This window comes from Bos taurus, chromosome 24 (genome assembly GCF_002263795.3).
Source record: "Bos taurus isolate L1 Dominette 01449 registration number 42190680 breed Hereford chromosome 24, ARS-UCD2.0, whole genome shotgun sequence".
NCBI lineage: Eukaryota > Metazoa > Chordata > Mammalia > Artiodactyla > Bovidae > Bos > Bos taurus.
Genome location: NC_037351.1, coordinates 35,892,063 through 35,914,714, shown reverse-complemented (window position 1 = coordinate 35,914,714; position 22,652 = coordinate 35,892,063). Strand labels below are relative to the sequence as shown.

General features: G+C 38.0%; 1 pseudogene; it reads left to right on the top strand.

The window, feature by feature from the left end:
• LOC786055 (elongation factor 1-alpha 1-like) overlaps window positions 1–21,955 on the top strand; it is a 39,571-nt pseudogene extending 17,616 nt beyond the window's left edge.
• Window positions 21,956–22,652: the final 697 nt, after the last annotated feature.

The window sequence follows — 22,652 nt, the reverse complement described above, 5'->3', positions numbered from 1 at the left end:
AGAAAGGACAAATGAATGTTTCCAAACTGAAAGAAAGAAAAAGGGCAGAAAAAAAAAGGAACAACCACAGAAATCTCTTGGACAAAATTAAGAAATATTGTTAAGTGTAAGAGGAGTTTCAGGAAAAGGAGGACAGAAAAATATTTGAAGACATATCTGACAAAATTTTTTCAGACCTAATGAAAACATAAACCTACAGACCCAGGAATCTCAACAAACTTAAAGCAGGATAAACACAAAGAAAATCACATCATAAATGACCTATAGCTAGTGATAATGAGAAAATTCATAATATTTAATCAGGCATTTTTAATAGCTGATTAAAAAATCAATAAACAGAACTCTATTGAAATAGACAAATCTGTCCAACTGATAATCAGACACAATTTTGTTAATATAACTGGAAGCAGTTTGGTCTATAAAATTTTCATCTTATGTTGCCTTGATGTAGATTACTAGAACATGAATGCATAAAAATAAAGATCCTGGCTTTACCTTTCAAGACTTCATGGATTTCAACCAACCAAAAACTTCAGAGGTATCTTGTTTTTATATAAGTTTAAGACTTTAGGTTTAAATTTGTCTTTTAAGAAAGGAATCGGATTTTTTAAAAAGAGATAAATGCATTTTAAAGATAAACATAGTCCCATGTAAACTAATTTGAGAATAAAACTCAAGAAGAGCATGTAAACGAACAGAAAAATCATTGAAAAGTAAGTAATTAAAAAAAATTACTGAGTCTGTCATTGTTTCTAACAAAAATTTTTCTTCAACAACGTCTAAGGAGATCTCACAGCAGCCTAAATTGCCCTCAAAATGAGAAGGGAAATTATTACATTTTCACTGTGCTGAAACGTTTTCAAAATAGGATATATATTTTCTGCTTAAATTTTTTTTGTTATTCTAAGTATCAAGACATGATAATATGTGATATGACCCATATAACTTTAACAAAGATACATAACTTGAGGAAAAATATTTAGAATTTATCTGGTATGAGGGGAAAACACTTTGCATCAAATAACAGATATTTAAAAGTGGAATTAGTATACTTAGTCATTATTCCTCATAGTATCAGATGTATAAAAATAAAGATGTGCCTCAAACTATCAAATTTGTTTATGGATATTATAGAAAATATGACAGTTTTGAAGAAAGGAAAAATTACAAAATCATGAATCTCCAAGGAGAGGCAGTATGAGAACTTTAATTTATAATCAGAATAAATTGATAATTTATCAACCTGTGCCCAAATTGAGGATACAATCATCACAAATCTATATCTATAAAACTCTTATTGAATGAATTATCTGTTTAAAATATAATTGAGGATGATTATGGAGTGGTGTGAGTGGACAAAGCATAGTTTTTCAATCTCTCAAAATTTACAAAAAATTATAAGAATAAGTAGTAAAATAACATCTCCTAAAGCCAATGATAAGAAAGCCTTCCTAAGTGATCAGTGCAAAGAAACAGAGGAAAACAATAGAATGGAAAGACTAGAGATCTCTTCAAGAAAATTAGAGATACCAAGGGAATATTTCATGCAAAGATGGGCTCAATAAAGGAAAGAAATAGTATGGACCTAACAGAAGCAGAAAATATTAAGAAGAGGTGGCAAGAATACACAGAAGAACTGTACAAAAAAGATCTTCATGACCCAGATAATCACGCTGGTGTGATCACTCACCTAAAGCCAGACATCCTGGAATGTGAAGTCAAGTGGGCCTTAGGAAGCATTACTGCAAACAAAGCTAGTGGAGGTGATGAAATTCCAGTTGAGCTATTTCAAATCCTAAAAGATGATGCTGTGAAACTGTTGCAGTCAATATGCCAGCAAATTTGGAAAACTCAGCAGTGGCCATGGGACTGGAAAAGGTCAGTTTTCATTCCAATCCCAAAGAAAGGCAATGCCAAAGAATGCTCAAACTACCGCACAATTGCACTCATCTCACACGCTAGTAAAGTAATGCTCAAAATTCTCCAAGCCAGGCTTCAGCAATATGTGAACTGTGAACTTCCTGATGTTCAAGCTGGTTTTAGAAAAGGCAGACAAACCAGAGATCAAATTGCCAACATCCACTGGATCATGGAAAAAGCAAGAGAGTTCCAGAAAAATATCTATTTCTGCTTTATTGACTATGCCAAAGCCTTTGACTGTGTGGATCACAATAAACTGTGGAAAATTCTGAAAGAGATGGGAATACCAGACCACCTGATCTGCCTCTTGAGAAATCTGTATGCAGGTCAGGAAGCAACATTCAGAACTGGACATAAAACAACAGACTGGTTCCAAACAGGAAAAGGAGTACATCAAGGTTGTATATTGTCACCCTGCTTATTTAACTTCTATACAGAGTACATTATGAGAAACGCTGGACTGGAAGAAGCACAAGCTGGAATCAAGATTGCCGGGAGAAATATCAACAACCTCAGACATGCAGATGACACCACCCTTATAACAGAAAGTGAAGAGGAACTCAAAAGCCTTTTGATGAAAGTGAAAGAGGAGAGTGAAAAAGTTGGCTTAAAGCTCAACATTCAGAAAACTAAGATCATGGCATCTGGTCCCATCACTTCATGGCAAATAGATGGGGAATCAGTGGAAACAGTGGCTGACTTTATTTTTCTGGGCTCCAAAATCACTGCAGATGGTGACTGCAGCCATGAAATTAAAAGACGCTTACTCCTTGGAAGGAAAGTCATGACCAACCTAGATAGCATATTCAAAAGCAGAGACATTACTTTGTCAACAAAGGTCCGTCTAGTCAAGGCTATGGTTTTTCCTGTGGTCATGTATGGATGTGAGAGTTGGACTATAAAGAAAGCTGAGCGCAGAAGAATTGATGCTTTTGAACTGTGGTGTTGGAGAAAACTCTTGAGAGTCCCTCGGACTGCAAGGAGATCCAGCCAGTCCATCCTAAGGGAGATCATTCCTGGGTGTTCATTGGAAGGACTGATGTTGAAGCTGAAACTCCAATACTTTGGCCACCTGATCCAAAGAGCTGACTTATTAGAAAAGACCTTGATGCTGGGAAAGATTGAGGGCAGGAGGAGAAGGGGACGACAGAGGATGAGATGGTTGGATGGCATCACCAGCTCGATGGACATGGGTTTGGGTGGACTCCAGGAGCTGGTGATGGACAGGGAGGCCTGGCGTGCTGCAGTTCATGGGGTCACAAAGAGTCGGACACGACTGAGTGACTGAACTGAACTGAACTGAACTGAGAGCCAATGAAAACATACCAAAAAAACATGTTCATAAAACAGATAAACTTTAGTTCACCTGTGTGATTAAAGATATGGGGGCTTTGGGATTGACAGCCATACCAGAATCATATGGATTGAGAAAGAAGGCTTCCTAAAAGGAAGGGATATTGGCACACAGCTTAAAATGTTTTTAAAGGACGGTTAGCTGCTACATGAAATAGAGTGCTGGTGAAAAATAAACAACCAGCTCTCTATGGAGAAAAGGAAGTTCCTGTTTTGTAGTATTTGCCAATTTCCATAGTGTAAATACTCCCACTGTAGCCAATTTTAAGCCACCAGTATGACATCACTGAAAGTCGAATTGGGAAGAGTGAGCTCTCATGAGCTCCAGCATACTGACAATACACATCAACAAAATGATGACTTAAAATCTTTCACAGAAAGGAAATAAAATGGTAATTCATCTCTTGTAAGTTAGGAAGTAAACTCCAAAAATAAAAATAAAAAAGACCCTACCCCTAAGCCAAATGTTTTTCATTTCCTGGCCCTATGAATCAGTTCTTGAATGTGCCTGAAACATACTCCTGGAATGGTCAAGTAACAGCAGTGAAGTGCTCTTCTTATAGGGTCTAATAAGAAAAGCACGTGCACCACCTATACATTACCTTGGACAATGTGGATTCTTGGTACAGTTTTCCAAATGTCTGATCCATCTCAACGTTAATGTTTCTTATTCAACCTTTACATACTTGTGGGAAATGGGGTGGGGGGCCAGAGTGAAAGACAGGGAAGATTTGGGGGAGTAATAAGGATTCTTCCTATACCCACTGATTAAGAAAAATAACAAGTATATCAAATCCCCACTCTGCCCTACCTTGGCCTGGGTCCTGGGCTTCAGTGATGAATAAATCCTAGTCCCCATCCTTAGGAGCTCAGAGTCCAGTTGGGGAGACATACAAGTAAGAAGGGCTTCCCTTGTGGCTCAGCTGGTAAAGAATCCACCTGCAATGTGAGAGACTTGGGTTCAATCCCTGGGTTGGGAAGATCCATTGGAGAAGGGAAAGGCTACCCACTCCAGTATTCTGGCCTGGAGAATTCCATGGACTGTATAGTCCATGGGGTCTCAAAAAGTCAGACACAACTGAGCGACTTTCACTTTCACAAGTAAGACACAACTGTTGTCTACTGTGCTAACTGATGAGAACAGGAATTCTAGGTAAGGAGTGATAACTTTGTATGTAAATGTGTGTAAATAAATACACATTTCAAAATTTAAAAAAGAAAAATGATAAGCAACCAAACCCTGAAAAGATATTAAATATTTAAAAATAGGAATAGTAGTGTTTCTACACAGCTAACATTTTTTTTACCTTTGTCTGTTTTTATTTAAATATGTAAGTTTTAAATCTTTTAAAAGCTTTACTTTTGTGTTTTGCTTCTTATTCTTCATTATCTCAACTGAAATGAATAATGACTTGCTAAAGAAAAAAATTATGAGTATGTTAATTCCCAGCTCTCTAATTCTTTGTTGAGAGAAGAGGAGCAGCTGGTCTTGCTCCTGGGAAATTAACAGGAAATATCCATGGACAAAATTCCTAAAGCAATTATTGCTGGCTTTCCTGGCAGTCCAGTGGTGGAAATCAATAGCCGTCTTTATGGAATACATCTTCATGCATCAAGGGAGTCAAGGAGTGAATAGTGGCTTAGATGTTTAGCTCTTTGCTGATCTCCATCTTTGACAGCTGACAGCATTGAAATGGATAACACTTAGCCCAAAAGGAAAACACTATTAAATATTCCATTTACCAACAAACAGCTGTCCTTTGAAATCAACAAATCAAAGTGTCCTTATTGATAATTTTGGTGAGAACAAATTGAGAGACTGGCAATTCTTTCATTTATTTATTTAACAAATGTTTATTAACTTTCTCTTACTAGGCTCTGGACCAGCATCTAGGGATGTGTCATAAGATGAGGCAAAACATCTACCGTTCCAAGCATCCATGTTAGTGGTGGAGACAAAGAACTAAACCAAAATGCATTACACATAAGAGATTAACGAGGGTTTTGATAAGGGAAACATGGAAACCCTGGAGTAGTACTGGAGTGTGTTAAAGGGACTGGAGGCACCTACCATGACCCGGAGCGGCAAGAAGGGCTTCCTGGAAAAGTAATATCTAAGACAAATCCTGAGGATGAGTAGGAGAAAGTACTCAGGCAAGTGAGAGCAGGAAGAGGGAGGCAAAAAGTCTTCAAGATAGAGAGAATGACATATGCAAAGGCCCAGGGACAAGAGCAAATAAGGTGCTTTGGAGAAAGAAACAAGAATACCAACTCTTTGTATGTCTAAAAAGTATAGATACTGTAAAGTTTTTACTGGCAAAACCTTGTTAGATAAAAATAATATAATTTCATTAAATATGCACTTAAAAACAATGAATAAAACCTATCTAAACACAGGTAATACTTTGTTAAATGAAAAAGTGAAAGTGTTGGTTGTATCTGACTGGGAAGTATTGTGTCCAACTCTGTGTGACCCCATGGACTGTAGCCCTCCAGGCTCTGCTGTCCAGAGAATTTCCCAGGCAAGAATACTGGAGTGGGTTGCCATTTCCTTCAATGGGTCAATCTCCTGACCCAGAGATTGAACCTGGGTCTTCTGCATTGCTGGCAGATTCTTTACCACCGGAGTCACCAGGGAAGCCTAAAACAAGTTATGAGAGCTACAAAATCATGGCTTGCTAAAACACATCAGAGAACTAAGAAATCCAAGAAACTCGAGTGAAACAGACTCCAAAAAGTGAGTAGAAATCCAACGGTTATCAAATGAATGAATCAATAAGTAAAATGTGGTATCTTCATTAAATGGAAGATTATTTGTCAATAAAAGAATGAAGTATTAACACATGCTGTAACATACATGAACCTTGAAAATATGCTAAAGCCAATTATAAAGATCACATAGTCTAAAATTTCATCTATAATAAATACTCATAATAGGTAGATCCACAAAGATGGAAAGTAGATTATTGATTTCTAGGGCTGCAGGTGGATGAAGAGGGAGAATGGGGGACTAGGAGCTGATGGCTAAAGGGTATGGAGTTTCCTTTAAGGTGATGAAAATATTCTAAAACTGATTATGGAGATAGTTGGACAACTCTCAATACACTAAAAGTCACAGAACAGTACATTTTAAATGGGTGAATTACATGGTAGGTGAATTATATTTCAATACAGCTTTTTAAAAAGTAAGTTATATTTATATACACTAGAAAGGAACATTTGAAAAATGCATTTTAAAAAAACAATACCACCTAGTAGGAGGCCAAGTGATTATGGGAATATGGAACACATAAAATATTCTTACATTGATAGTGGGATTTATATTGGTAAAATCAATTTTGAATTCTATTTGGCAGTATCTCCTTAAACTTAATAAATGCCTAGGCTATGAGCCAACAATTTCACTACTTTGTATACATCCACGGGAGATGAGTGCCCATGTCCACAAGTTATGTTCAAGATTGTCACAACCACTTTAATAATAGCAAGAAGTGGGGATAACCGTTCTGTCCATCAAGAGTAAAAAGAAGAAATAATCTGTGACTTATTCTTACCTTGAACACTACTTAGCAATTTAAAAGAATGAACTACCTCAAAATGTGCTTGCTAAGTTGCTCAGATGTGTCAAACTCTTTGTGACCCTATGGACTATAGCCTTCCTCAGCAATCAATGCAAAGAAATAGAGGAAAACAACAGAATGGGAAAGACTAGAGATCTCCTCAAGAAAATTAGGGATACCAAGGGAACATTTCATGCAAAGATGGGCACAATAAAGGACAGAAAACGTATGGACCTAACAGAAGCAGATGATATTAAGAAGAAGTGGCAAGAATACACAGAAGAACTATACAAAAAAGACCTTCATGACCCAGATAACCACAATAGTGTGCTCATCCACCTAGAGCCAGACATCCTAGAATGCAAAGTCAAGTGGGCCTTAGGAAGCATCACTACAAACAAAGCTAGTGGAGGTGATGGAATTCCAGTGGAGCTATTTCAAATCCACAATAACCCGGTGTACGAGACAGCAAAAGAGACACTGATGTATAGAACAGTCTAGTGGACTCTGTGAGAGAGGGAGAGGGTGGGAAGATTTGGGAGAATGACATTGAAACATGTAAAATATCATGTAAGAAACGAGTTGCCAGTCCAGGTTCGATACACGATACTGGATGCTTGGGGCTAGTGCACTGGGACGACCCAGAGGGATGGTATGGGGAGGGAGGAGGGAGGAGGGTTCAGGATGGGGAACACATGTATACCTGTGGCGGATTCATTTTGATATTTGGCAAAACTAATACAATTATGTAAAGTTTAAAAATAAAATAAAATTTAAAAAAAATGATGCTGTGAAAGTGCTGCACTCAATATGCCAGCAAATTTGGAAAACTCAGCAGTGGCCACAGGACTGGAAAAGGTCAGTTTTCATTCCAATCCCAAAGAAAGGCAGTGCCAAAGAATGTTCAAACTATCACACAATTGCACTCATCTCACACACTAGCAAAGTAATGCTCAAAATTCTCCAAGATAGGCTTCAACAGTATGTGAATCGAGAACTTCCAGATGTTCAAGTTGGATTTAGAAAAGACAGAGGAATCAGAGATTAAATTGCCAACATCCATTGGATCATCAAAAAAGCATGAGAGTTCCAGAAAAACATCTATTTCTGCTTTTTTGACTACACCAAAGCCTTTGACTCTGTGGATCACAACCAACTGTGGAAAATTCTTCAAGAGATGGGAATACCAGACCACCTGACCTGCCTCCTGAGAAATCTGTATGCAGGTCAAGAAACAGCAGTTAGAACTGGACATGGAACAATGGACTAGCTCCAAATTGGGAAAGGAGTATGTCAAAGCTGTATATTGTGACCCTGCTTACTTAACTTAAATGCAGAGTACATCATGCAAAATGCCGGGCTGGATAAAGTACAAGCTGGAATCAAGATTGCCGGAAGAAATACCAATAACCTCAGAAATGCAGATGACACTACCCTTATGGCAGAAAACAAAGAAGAACTAGAGCCTCGATGAAAGTGAAAGAAGAGAGTTAAAAAGTTGGCTTAAAACTCAATATTCAAATATTGTAATTAGCCTCCAATTAAAATAAATAAATTTATATTTTAAAAAAACTCAACATTCAGAAAACTAAGATCATGGCATCCGGTCCCATCACTTCATGGCAAATAGATGGAGAAACAATGGAAACAGTGAGAAACTTTATTTTTGGAGGGCTCCAAAATCACTGCAGATGGTGACTGCAGCCATGAAATTAAAAGAGGCTTGCTCCTTGGAAGAAAAGCTATGACCAACCTAGACAGCATATTAAAAAGCAGAGACATTATTTTGCCAATAAAGGTCCAACCAGTCAAAGCTATGGTTTTTCCAGTAGTCATGTATGGATGTGAGAGTTGGACTATAAACAAAACTGAGTACCAATGAATTGATGCTTTTGAACCATGGTGTTAGGAGAAGACTCTTGAGAGTCTCTTGGACTGCATGGAGATCAAACCAGTCAATCGTAAAGGAAATCAGTCCTGAATATTCATTGGAAGGACTGATGCTGAAGCTGAAGCTCCAATACTTTGGCCACCTGATGCAAAGAACTGACTCCTTGGAAAAGACCCTGATGCTGGGAATGACTGAAGGTGGGAAGAGAAGGAGACGACAGAGGATTAGATGGTTGGATGGCATCACCGACTCAATGGACATGAGTTTGCGCAAGCTCCAGGAGTTGGTGAAGGACAGGGAAGCCTGGCATGTTGCAGTCCATGGGGTCACAAAGAGTCAGACACAACTGAGCAACTGAATTGAACAGGACTGTAGCCCACCAGGCTACTCCATCCATGGGATTCTCTATGCATGAACATTGAAGTGGTTTGTCCACTCCAGGGGATTCCCCCTCCAGGGGATCTTCCTGACCCAGGAATTGAACCTGTGTCTCTTATGTCTCCTGCACTGGCAGGCAGATTCTTTACCACTAGCGCAACCTGGGAAGCCCACTTCAAAGTGTAGCACATGGTAAAACTTACTGGACATAATGTTGAGTGAACAAAACTAAATAGAAATGGACACAGCCATATGATTCCATTTATAGGCCACTCAATACAAGGCTACATTTACTCTGTGGTGACAAAAGTGAGAAGAGGGGGCATGTGTGAACAAGAGAAAAAGTAAGACAGGGGTTCAATCCCTGGGTCAGGGAGATCCCCTGGAGGAGGGCATGGCAACCCACTCTGGTATTCTTGCCTGGAGAATCCCATGGACTGAGGAGCCTGGGGGCTACAGCCCATGGGGTCACAAAAGAGTCCAATGTTACTAAATAAACAACAAAAAGAAATACACTAATGACAATGTCATTCTGGAATAAAACTATTCCAACAATAGTTATTATCAAATATTGTAGTTGGCAGTATTTACTGGTCTAATGCTTGCAAGCATAGAGAGACTACACTGGTTTATCTTTACATGTACAAACAAACAAAAAACTCTATTAAAAAGCAAAGGAAGAGACAAGTGAAATTATACCACAGAGTTTGCCTATTCCGAAGGCTTAGATATATCACAATTTAAAATAATTTCTAAATGTTAAATGAATGTTTGCTTCTTTAAGGCAAATGTACATCCTTTTGTAGGGTGCAAGAGAAAAACAAATCTGGAGGTGTCTCCTTTTAACAAAGCTTTTCTTTCCCAGTTATTTCCAGATCCTAAAGGAGAGGAGGAATGTGACAAGCTGCAAAATGCAGGTGCAAGTAATTGACTAGGCAAGTGTTCTATTGTCATAGAAGCAAAGCACATCAAATTAATGAGGCCCATAGAGACCCCGAAAGCTGGGGGAGCCTGCCTTGGCATGCTTCAGTGTGCATTTTGGGCGACACGGCAGCCCTTGTGTTTGTATCCCAGACAACCTACAATTTCGAGGAAAGAGAAATCATCTTCATATTCTTATTGTGTACAAAGATAGGTTTTCATAGAGCACATATTTAAAGCCCAAAAGTCACTATTTTAACTCCATGCCAATTGTATTGAAAAAAAAAATGATTCAATGAAACTTGTTTAGCTTTTCCTTGATGAAATTTGTTTCAAGTATATTGTTTAAAATGTTAAAAAAAAAAAAAAAAAAAAAAAGCACCTAAGAGTCAAAAAAAAATGATTTACTGATCTTGCCATTAGCCATTTTTCTGCTTGGGCAAGTCATGTTACCTCTCTGAGCCTCTGTTTTCTTGTGTTGTTGTTTAGTTGCTCAGTCATGTCAACTCTTTGCAACTCCATGGACTGTAGCCTGCCTGGCTCCTCTGTCCATGGGAATTCCTAGGCAAGAATACTGGAGTGGGTAGCCATTCCCTTCTCCACGGGATCTTCCTGACCCAGAAATCAAATCTGGGTCTCCTGCATTGCAGGCAGATTCTTTACCAATGGAGCTATCAGAGAAGCTCAAAACTGGGTATTAGCCACAGTCAGACAGTGGCACCTATACTTGCCTCTTCCCCACCCACACACAAAAACAGAGTCGTGTCTCCATAGGATCTAGGTAGGGCAGCAAGTGAAGAGTGAGTTCTCCATTCCTCAACCAGTTCCTGCTCCATAGGATAGAGGTTCTGCCCATGAGAGGTGACAAAAAGCCTCAACAAAAAGACTGGCAACAGCCTGTCTATGTTGAGGAACTTAACTTTAATTGAATCAGAATGTGGAACAATCAACAACCCATGGTTTATCAAAAACAATATAGCAATCAGCTAGCAATTACTGGAAGCTACAGGAGACTATGATGTGAATAGAGAAAGTCAAAGAGAACTTAGCTAAACCGGATCAGCCCGGATAATCAAAATTGTGCCCTCTCAGGAGATATCAGCAGTTGCACATTTCACGGGACATAGATCTCACTGAACTAGTTCAACCAAAGCAGTAAACAAATGAAGCGAACAATAGCAAGTCTGTTGGCTCAAAGGGTCAGTATCCAGAGTTGCCACAATGTATGTAGGGAATATATGAGCTATTCAAAGAAACAGAAACCCATACACAAGGCAGACAGGGGGGAATAGAAATTGTCCTTGAGGGGACCCAGATGTTGGAGTTAGCAAAGACTTCAAGGTAACTATTATAAACATGTTCAAAGATCTAAAGAAAATCATTCTTAAAGAATTAAAGAAACATATGATGACTATGTCTCATCAAATATGGTACCAACAAAGAGACAGAAATTATAAATCCAAAAATATAGACATTTTGGAGTTGAAAAGAATAATAACCAGAAATGAAAATTTAACTAGTGGGGCTCAACAGATCTGAGCTGGTAGAAGAATCAGCACATCTGAAGATAGATTGATAGAGACTTTGCAATCTGTAAAACATAGGGCAAAAAGAAAGAAGAAAAAGGAATAGAATCTCAGAGAAAGATGGGACACCATTAACCATACCAACATATGCATAATGCGAGTATCAGAAGAAAAGGAGAAAGAAATATTTGTACATAGACAAAAACTGAGAATCTGTTACTAGCAGACCTACTTTACAAGAAATACTAAGGGAAATTGTTTAGACTAAAAGCAAGATTATTAGACAATAATTTGAATCTACACACAAAAAAAAACAAAGTGCTAGTAAAAGCAATTCTGTTGATAATTATAAGATAGTTTAACTGCATGTTTTTTTTCTTAACTGATTTAAATGCAGTTGCATAAGACAATATGTATATAATTGTACTGTTGGGCCAATAACATATAGAAATGTAATGTATTTGACAATAGCAGCACAGAAGAGCTTTATAAAAACAAAGCCATATTGGAATAAGAAAACGACACCAGATGGTAGCTCAAAGTCATGAGAAGAAATTGAGAGACCCAGAAACAGCAAATAAGAAGGTTAATATAACACACTCTATAAATATGTACTTGTCTTCCTTTCTTCTTTCATGCGTGCATGCTCAGTTGCTTCAGTCGTGTCCAACTATGTGGACCCCATAGCCCGCCAGGCTCCTCTCTCCATGGGATTCTCCAGGCAAGAATACTGGAGTGGGTTGCCATGCCCTTCACCAGGGGACCTTCCTGACGCAGGGAGCCATCCTGCATGCCTTAACATCTCCTGCATTGGCAGGCAGGTTCTTTACCACTAGCACCCCCTGGGAAGCCCCAAAGAGGTGTTCTCTGAACTCGTTATGATCAAATGAGACAACCATAGTACCTGCTATATCTGAGAAACCTTACCATTTATATGATGTCATCTAATATGTAGGCACAGGCATATGTAGAATATAGATATCTTTCTCACTTTATTTATCCAGTTCCTAATTAGTAAGAATACTCAAACATAACTACCAGATAATTACCAATGAATACAGCCCTAGAATGAAATTTATCTGGTAAGCATTAAAGCAAAATTCAAATATTACTTGCTGCCATTATGACTCATTTTTCAAAGAACATTTTCTTCTGCTTTATTTCTACACACGCATGTCATTTAAGGATATAATATAAAGATGCTCTTCCACGGAGCAAATGAGCTTTCTCAATGAAAAGTGGAGAACATCATTAGTCTCACCATGCTGGTTGTCTTCTAAGATCTGATTTTTGTCACAGTACACTACTTGTTTCCTATCTTCAAAATCTGTCACACAGTATCTTGAATAACTTTGGCTTTTTTAGCTTTCTCTTAACAATATAACATAATAAATAGCAGTTTGCAGTACTCTTGGTTTGGTAAACAACTCAAATAGAAACTGTCTAGACTTCCAAAAATGCAGAAAAATAATACTCCTTAACCTAAAATTTTTCACCTCTCAAACCGTCTGTAATCTGATGGAGATTATACAAGCCATATATATGCTTTTTAATCCAGCATTTCACACCTCAGAAAATCTTTATATACACTTAAATAATTAGGATTTATTGGTGTCATTTAAAATGGGTTCAGGTGAGTGATGCATGGCAAGTTGAGGTTATATTCTATTATAACAGAGTTCTGTGGAAGCAAACAGCAAGTCTGAGAATGTTGAGTCTCTTTTTCATCAAAAATAAGTATAATACACATTGTCTGTTCCATCAGTAGGCCAAGAAATAATTAGAGACAAGATGAGACATAATTCAATAGTGGATCATGGTCCACATGCTGAAAACTCTACTACGAATAACATCACCTCTTAGCTACTCTGCAGAGAAATTTTACACCCTTTAGTTGTATAACCTTAACAATCCTAGTTCCTGAAGATGTAATACTCATATATATCACCACATGCCATAAGGCATAGGTTAAGTTCCTTAGATGCATTATATGTGACTTATATTTAGGGGGCTACATCTCCAAATTTGCTATGGGTGTAATATATCTTCAAGTTACACTCTGGTTGTAAAAGCCACAATCTGTGTCAACAGAACTTTATAAACGTCTCTGAATTCCACTGAGCATCCAAATATTATGTGCATGGATTTATTTCTAATCACTCAAGCCAGCAACCTGCCTTCCTCCAAATCCCCAAGTCCTAAGGGACAAAACTATTCATGAGGGTCAGTGAACTACAGATTCTGTAGGGATTTAAGAAAACATAAGGTCAGTGGTAACTCTGTGAATTTAGAAAAGGATATCAAACTGTTTTACATTTTCCCTGAAGGTTAAACCTAGACAGCATATTAAAAAGCAGAGACTTTACTTTGCCAACAAAAGTCCATCTAGTCAAAGCTATAGTTTTTCTAGTAGTTATGTATGGATGTGAGAGTTGTACTATAAACAAAGCTGAGTGCTGAAGAATTGATGCTTTTGAACTGTGGTGTTGGCAAAGACTCTTGAGAGTCCCTCGGACTGCAAGGAGATCCAACCAGTCCATCCTAAAGGAGGTCAGTCCTGGGTGTTCATTGGTAGGACTGATGTAGAAGCTGAAACTCCAATACTTTGGCCACCTGATGTGAAGAGCTGACTCATTTGAAAAGACCCTGATGCTGGGAAAGATTGAGGGCAGGAGGAGAAGGGGACGACAGAGGATGAGATGGTTGGATGGCATCACCAACTCAATGGACATGGGTTTGGGTGGACTCTGGGAGTTGGTGATCGACAGGGAGGCCTGGCGTGCTGCGGTCCATGGGGTCACAAAGCGTCAGACACGATTGAGCGACTGAACTGAACTGAAGGTTAAAAAGAGAGGAAGGCTTGAATAACAGATGCTAGACACAAAAAAACCTGCCCACGTGTTGAGTGACAAGACATAAGAAAAAAAAAAGCTACTAAGAACCACATTTGGAAAGTTCTACCTTTGTAATAAGTAGATCATGTCTTCTGAGAGATTTTCAATACAATTCCTCTGGAGACAATGAGTGATGCAGGAGCGTGGTGGAGGAGATGCTTTGCAAGTCTCTTCCTGATCTATGACTCCATGAAACTACCTTCAAGAGTTAAGAAAAACCACACATGCATCAGGTTTCTGAAGTCACAAGACCTTGGTCACATCAAGGTAATATCTTCTGCTTTTGATACATATTCAGATAAAAGCTCTTCCAAATTCCTTTATTTACTTTAACCTTTACCACAAAGATTTCTCTCTCTCAATTAGCCTCTGCTCATTCAACCCAATGTACATAGAAAGTGGAGGATAGGATAGAATTATATTATAATTATACTGTGATTCCCATCATCACAATTACATTGTTTTCCTTCCAAGTTCATTATTTAATATCCCAAATCAAAATAATTAACAAGAAACATGGCCCTTATCTCTGCTCCAGTAGTACAATTAACAGACACTGGTATACTTAAAATATAATCTCATTTTTGTATTTATCTCTTATGGAATTTTCTTAAATTTGGTTTTAGGCTGAAAAAAGTGTGAAATGTCAAAGAGAAATTATGACCACATGCCATGCAGACATACTCAAAAAGAGTGCAATAGATTATGGCCAACAAAAAGCTGAGTTCCAGTGATTCACAGAGAATGTTAAATACCTTTCTCAAGATATATAATCAAAATGACCAAGGTATATAATTTTTTAGGATACACATACACTTGTCTCACTCATTTATCTCACTAGAAAAGAACCATAGGAGTCAGTAACAGATAAAGGAAACCTCAGCTGAATTATACTTCAAGCGTTAAAAAAAAAAGACATTGTAGTTAACAGGTGTTTTTCAACAATTTATTGAACTTCTGAAAGCTATTATAGCCATGAAATAGATGTACAGGGTAAGGTAAAACAGCATGCTTCGCTGTGAAAAAGCAATTTCAAGATAATTCCTTACCCTCTTTTTCTTAGTAGATTGTTCTGAGACTAAAAGCCGACAGGTAAAGTTATTAAAATATGTTTTTATAGACACTTCAGTGAACAAGAACTATGTCAAGATCTCATTAATATTGTTGAATATAATTTCTCTTCATTGTCTCTGCAAAGGAATAACCTTGTCCTTCTCATTTTTCATCCATCCTCTCAGGCCAAAATTGCAGAGCCTTATCCCCCTTCAAGAGATTTCCTGTGCAAAAACTGATAAAGGAGAGCTTGGTGTTACGGAAAAATCATTGGGCTGGGGACTAAGAAACCAGGTTCTAGTTGCAAGTCATCAAAAATCTAGGAGATCTGAACAGTCTTTGTCCAAACTGGGCCTCAATTTCCTTATCTGTGAGATGGGAAAACTTGTAAATAAATACAAATGAGGTCTAAAATATCTTTCACTTTAAATGGAGAAACAAAACCATTGTTTTTCTTTCTTCATTTCACATACACAAATCAATTAATGGTGCATTACAGCCTAAATTTGAAAGAGAAAACTATTTCTAAATAAAAATATCCAAAGATAATTTCAAGACTTTGGTACAGATGAAGATTTTTAAAAGACTTTTTCAAAGACTTCTCAAAGGAAAGCACTGGAGTTCATTAAAATTAAAAACTTCTGTTCATCCAAGGACATCCTTCTGTGCTGTGTGTGTGTGCGTGTAGTTGCTCAGTTGTGTCCAGCTCTTTGCGATCCCTGAACTGTAGGCCACCAGGCTCCTCTGTCCACGGAGTTATTCAGGCAAGAATACTGGAGCGAGTTCCCATTTCCTACTCCAGGGATAAAACCCACATCTCTTGCATCTCCTGCATTGGTAGGCAGATTCTTTACCACTGTGCCACCTGGGATGGCATCACCGGCTCAATGGACATGAGTTTGAGTGAACTCCGGGAGTTGATAATGGACAGGGAAGCCTGGCATGCTGTAGTCCATGCACGGGATCACAAAGAGTTGGACACGACTGAGCAACTGAACTCAACTGTGCCACCTGGGAAGCCCCCATACTATACTTGATTTTAGCCAAAAGGCCAAGAACCAAGTGAGTGAATGTGCAAGTAGAAGTGTGGGAAAGATATCTTAAATACATGTGTCTCGTGCATATAAAGAACTATAAATCAGGAAGAAAAATATAAATAACTCAACTCTAAAACAGAGGCAAAAGATTCAAACAGATCATTCACAAAAGTGGATATCACACTGGCAAATAAAGAAATGAAAAGGAATACAACATGAATAATCATCAAGGAAACACCAACTACAAACACAGATAGTTTTACAAGCAACACAGTGGTAGAGCATTAGTGTAGGTATAGAGCAATGGGAACTCTGATTTAATGCTGCTGGGACTAAATTGTAAAAACCACTTTGGAAAGCAATTCTACCCCAAGTGGACACACCGAACAGAAATGCATAATATGTACCCTGAAAGATACATACAAGCATATTCACAAAAGCATTATTCAGAATAACTGAAACCAGCAACACCCAAACATCCAGCAAAATGAATAATACCTTAATAAGGTATTATTAATACCTTATTAATAAGGTAAAATTAATAATACCTTAATAATACTTTAATAATACCTTAAAAACAATACCTTAAGGAATATGAACACACTATTCCTAAAGGAAACAGTATATACTGAATCCCACAAACTTGTTGAGAAGATATCAACCTTAAAAGATACCTACCAGATAATTCCAGCTACATAAAGTTTGAAAACAGGCAAAATTAGTATCAAATTTTGGTAATAAAAATTAGAAAAAACCTGCACTATCTTTTGCATGAGCAATAGTTAATGATAGGAAGAAGCATAAGAGATGAATTATGGTGTGCTGGTAATGGTAGTATTCAAAAATTAACTTCTGCTTTTAAAAATATTCGGTATTTTGTTGACAAAATAAGGGGTCAACAACTTGACTGCATACACTACCTCCACAATGACTTATGCTTGGTGATCACATTGTTAGCTGATTTAAACATACATCCTCAGAGTCTTTGTGACCACTGTGTGAATGCACTACCCTTCCCCCATCTTTAACCCTTCACTCCGTTGTTTTTCTTCCTAAAGTTTCCACCTGCTAGTATGTGTTTAAGTCCATATTCTACTTTCCCCCTGGGGAGGATACAGACTTGAAACTCTTTTTGTATCCTCATTATCTGGGACAGTGGCTGAAAGAGAGGATTTTTGCTTCTATTTTATCAGTCTTTCTATTTTAATTATTTACTTTCTTTTTTAATTATTTACTTTCTATTTTAATTATTACTTCTATTTTAGCAGTCTGGTTTTTAATACACCTATTTCAAATAGCAATCTAATCTGTAGTCCTTAAAACTCAAAACATTATCATCTATTGATTATTACATATTTCATTGTCAAATGTCAAATCAAAATTACTCTAATTAAAAAAAGCAAAGAAACCAATTTCTGTGTAAGTTTTAGCACAAAAAAGTTTTCATTGGAATACTGCTGAAAATAAAAATAGCTTTGAAGTGGGGGAAAAAGTGCTGTTTAACTCTGGTTCTCAAGATTTTTGCTTTCTTCCCTTACCAGTTCAGTTGGACAGATATTTCTTGATAGTCAGTTATGAGGTAGGTAATAAAAACTCAAAGATGAATTAGACATAATCTATACCTTAAATGTAGCATTAAGTAGGAATAGCAAAGAAACAGACCACTTATGCTACTTCAGAAACAGATGAAAGAGGAATTTAGGAGAAATGGAATCTTCTGAAATGTGTAGTTCCTGAAACATAACCAGCCTACTTTCCAATATAAGAGCCATTTCTTCCTATTAATACATAGATGTGTGAAACCTCAAGTAGAAAAATGCTTTATTATTTAACAAGGTGAAATTTTTTTTTGCTTCTCTATATGATTTTTATTATGCATTTTAATATCTAATTTGTTCACATTAGTTTAAATCAGTCCTATTGATGATGCTGGAGGAGGTTAACGTTACAGTAATTCCCATGCTGGGTGTTATAAGTAAGAGCATAAAAAGCAACATAAAAACAATGAGGGTACAAACACTCTTATTGATTTAGGTGGTTTTTCCTTCACTTTTCTCATTTTGAAGATACTTAGCACACTCGCCATATACTATTCATAGGGGGGAATTTTACTTAGAGTCTATAATTAATGACTATAATAATATATGATGTATAATTACTAGACATACTATATATGTTGCTGTTTGGTCACTAAATCATGTCCAACTCTTTTGCAATCCCATGGACTGTAGCCCACCAAGCTCCTTTGTCCCTGGTATTTCTCAGACAAGAATATTGGAGTGGGTTGCCATTTCTTTCTCCAGGAGATCTTCCTGACCCAGGGGTCAAACCAGCAGTTCCTGCCCCCTCTCCTGAAGTGCAGGCAGATTCTTTATTGCTGAACCACTGGGGAAGCCCCTATACTATATATAATTAACTATAATGATTCTAGACTATAATTTAAATTATATTTAATTTATAGTACATTTTGCCACTTATTAAGAATTATAGTAAAAGACAGAAGATGGAATTCTTGGTAAAATTAGGGATTTGACTATTTGTGAATTTCAGTTGTGTCTGTAGAATTACCATGAATAGAGCAAAAATGCAAAATCTGGGAATTCTAGTCCTAGGAGGCTAGTACAGTCACCTTCGGAAGGGTCTTTTAACATCTTTCAGCCTAAGTTTCTTCATTTGGGGGAGCGAAAAAAAAGAGAAGTTGAAGAAGATAATTTCTATGGTTTTTTCCAAGTTCTAAGTGTTCTAAACATGTATTATAAATAATTAATATCTTGCTATTACCTCTCCAAGTAATTGAAGTACAAACCACTACTTGTGGTCTGTGAACAATCCAGACTTTTCTCTATGTAAACATCATCAACTGCATTATTCAAGACAAGCTGTGGTTACTGTTGTGGGGTCACTAAATTGTGTGTCCAGCTCTTTTGGGACCCCATGGACTGTAGCCCACCAGGCTCCACTGTCCATGAATTCTTCAGACACGAATGCTGGAGTGGGTTGTCATGCCCTCCTCCAGAGGGTCTTCCTGAACCAGGGACTGAACCTGTGGCTCCTGCACTGCACACAGAATCTTCACCACTGAGCCACTGGGGAAGCCCATCCCGACTATCAAAAGACTGGCATACGCTAGTGGTGTCCAAACCTGGGTAGTAATCAGAATCACTAGGAACGGTTTTCTGTTTTTTATTTTGTTTTGTTTTGGTTTTTATGGAATCAGAGTATTTCATCATAGAGCCCAGGTTTGTTGTTGTTTTTTTTTTTTTTTTCATTTCTTCCTCTGATTTTGAGGTGTAGCCAAATCTGTGAACCACTGTTATAAACAACAAATCTTATGAGTTCTGAACACTGAGGGACCTCTGTGCTCCAGATTAGTTTGGAAAGCTAATAATAATGTGCATTATTGAAATTGATGTATAATTTTTTCTTGATCAGCCAGTGATTGTACAAACTGACAGTGGTAAAACCCTGCTGCTGCTGCTAAGTCGCTTCAGTCGTGTCCGACTCTGTGAGACCTCATAGACGGCAGCCCACCAGGCTCCCCAATTCCTGGAATTCTCTAGGCAAGAACACTGGAGTGGGTTTCCATTTCCTTCTCCAATGCATGAAAGTGAAAAGTGAAAGTGAAATCACTCAGTCGTGTCCAACTCTTAGGAACCCCATGGACTGCAGCTTACCAGGCTCCTCCATCCATGGGATTTAGAGGTACAATAATCAACTCAACTTTCCATACAACTAGAGGATCGCATTCAAATAGACTCATATGTTCTTTTTCAAATTTCATAACAATAATAAGTATTACACCTTACATCAGTATAGTGTTTTATGGATTATGTTGTGCTCCACATGAATCCTTATTTGAATCTGACTGAGTTATGTTATATCCATTTTAAAAATCAGAAAATTAGCTTTTTCGCAATGGATTTACCGCCAGGACACAGGTGTCGTGAAAACCACTGTTAAACCTGAGCCAAAATCGGAAAGGAAAAGAAAAAGAAAAGATCTACATCAGCATCGTTGTCATTGGGCACGTAGATTCAGGGAAGTCTACCATGACTGGCCATCTGATCTACAAATGTGGCGGGATCGACAAGAGAACAATTGAAAAGTTCGAGAAGGAGGCTGCCAAGATGGGAAAGGGCTCCTTCAAATATGCCTGGGTCTTGGACAAACTTAAAGCTGAACGTGAGTGTGGTATCACCATTGATATCTCCCTGTGGAAATTTGAGACCAGCAAGTACTATGTTACCATCACTGATGCCCCAGGACACAGAGACTTCATCAAAAATATGATTTCAGGCACATCCCAGGCTGACTGTGCCGTCCTGATTGTTGCTGCCGGTGTCGGTGAATTTGAAGCCGTTATCGGCAAGAACGGGCAGACCCGTGAGCATGCCCTTCTGGCTTACACCCTGGGAGTGAAACAACTAATTGTTGGCATTAACAAAATGGATTCCACTGAGCCACCCTATAGCCAGAAGAGATACGAGGAAATTGTTAAGGAAGTCAGCACCTACATTAAGAAAATTGGCTACAACCCAGACACAGTAGCATCTGTGCCAATTTCTGGCTGGAATGGTGACAACATGCTGGAGCCAAGTGCTAACATGCCATGGTTCAAGGGATGGAAAGTCCCCGTAAGGACGGCAATGCCAGTGGAACCCCCCTGCTTGAAGCTCTGGATTGCATCCTGCCACCAACTCACCCAACTGACAGACCCTTGCATTTGCCTCTCGAGGATGTCTATAAAATTGGTGGTATTGGTATTGTCCCTGTGAGTCATGTGGAGACTGGTGTTCTCAAACCTGGCATGGTGGTCACCTTTGCTCCAGTCAGTGTAACAACTGAAGTGAAGTCTGTAGAAATGCAAACCATGAAGCATTGAGTGGAGCCCTTCCTGGAGACAATGTGAGCTTCAATGTCAAGAATGTGTCTGTCAAAGATGTCTGTCGTGGCAATGTGGCTGGTGACAGCAAAAATGATCCACCCATGGAAGCTGCTGGCTTCACAGTTCAGGTGATTATTTTGAACCATCCAGGCCAAATCAGTGCTGGATATGCACCTGTGCTGGACTGTCACACAGCTCACATTGCTTGCAAGTTTGCTGAGCTGAAGGAGAAGATTGATCGTTGTTCTGGGAAAAAGCTGGAAGATGGCCCTAAATTCTTGAAATCTGGTGACGCTGCCATCATTGATATGGTTTCTGCCAAGCCCATGTGTGTCGAGAGCTTCTCTGATTATCCTCCTCTGGGCCGTTTTGCTGTGCATGACATGAGACAGACAGTCGCTGTGGGTGTCATCGAAGAAGTGGACAAGAAGGCAGCTGGAGCTGGCAAGGTCACCAAGTCTGCCCAGAAAGCTCAGAAGGCTAAATGAATATTATCCCCAATACCTGCCACCCCAGTCTTAATCAGTGGTGGAAGAATGGTCTCAGAACTGTTTGTCTCAATTGGCCATCTAAGTTTAATAATAAAATACTGGTTAATGATAACAATGCATCCTAAAACCTTCAGAAGGAAAGGAGAATGTTTTTGTGGACCATATGTTTTGTGTGTGGCAATTTAAGTTATTAGTTTTTAAAATCAGTACTTTTTAATGAAAACAACTTGAACAAAAATCTGTCACAGAATTTGAGACCCATTAAAAAAAGTTTAATGAGAAAAAAATAGTAATAATAAAAATCAGAAAATTAAATCACAGAGGTAATCATTCCAGGATCACACAAATTAGAGGACGCTTGAGTTTAAACAAAAGCCTTTCTGATCTTAAATGCTTTTTATCTAATCTCATAAATAGTAAAAACTGTTTACTCTTTTTTTATTCATAAACAGTAAAAACTAAACTAGTGTTTTATAATTTAAGTTTAACTTGAATTTAGACAGGTAAGAAATCTTTTCTAAAAGATTTGTAAATATTTTTCACTTATATACTTCTAAGTCACAATCACTCTTATCTCAACAGCTCAAAATTAGTATTCAAAGTGATCTTAATTATACTTTTTAAGCCCCATGCAAAAACCTGGGGAAAACTCTCTCCTAGGCATGGCAGTGGGTGAAAACAATCTCTCCCCTTAGGAAGCAAACAAATCTGAATGCAACAGAAGAAAGTTTTATAATAAAAAC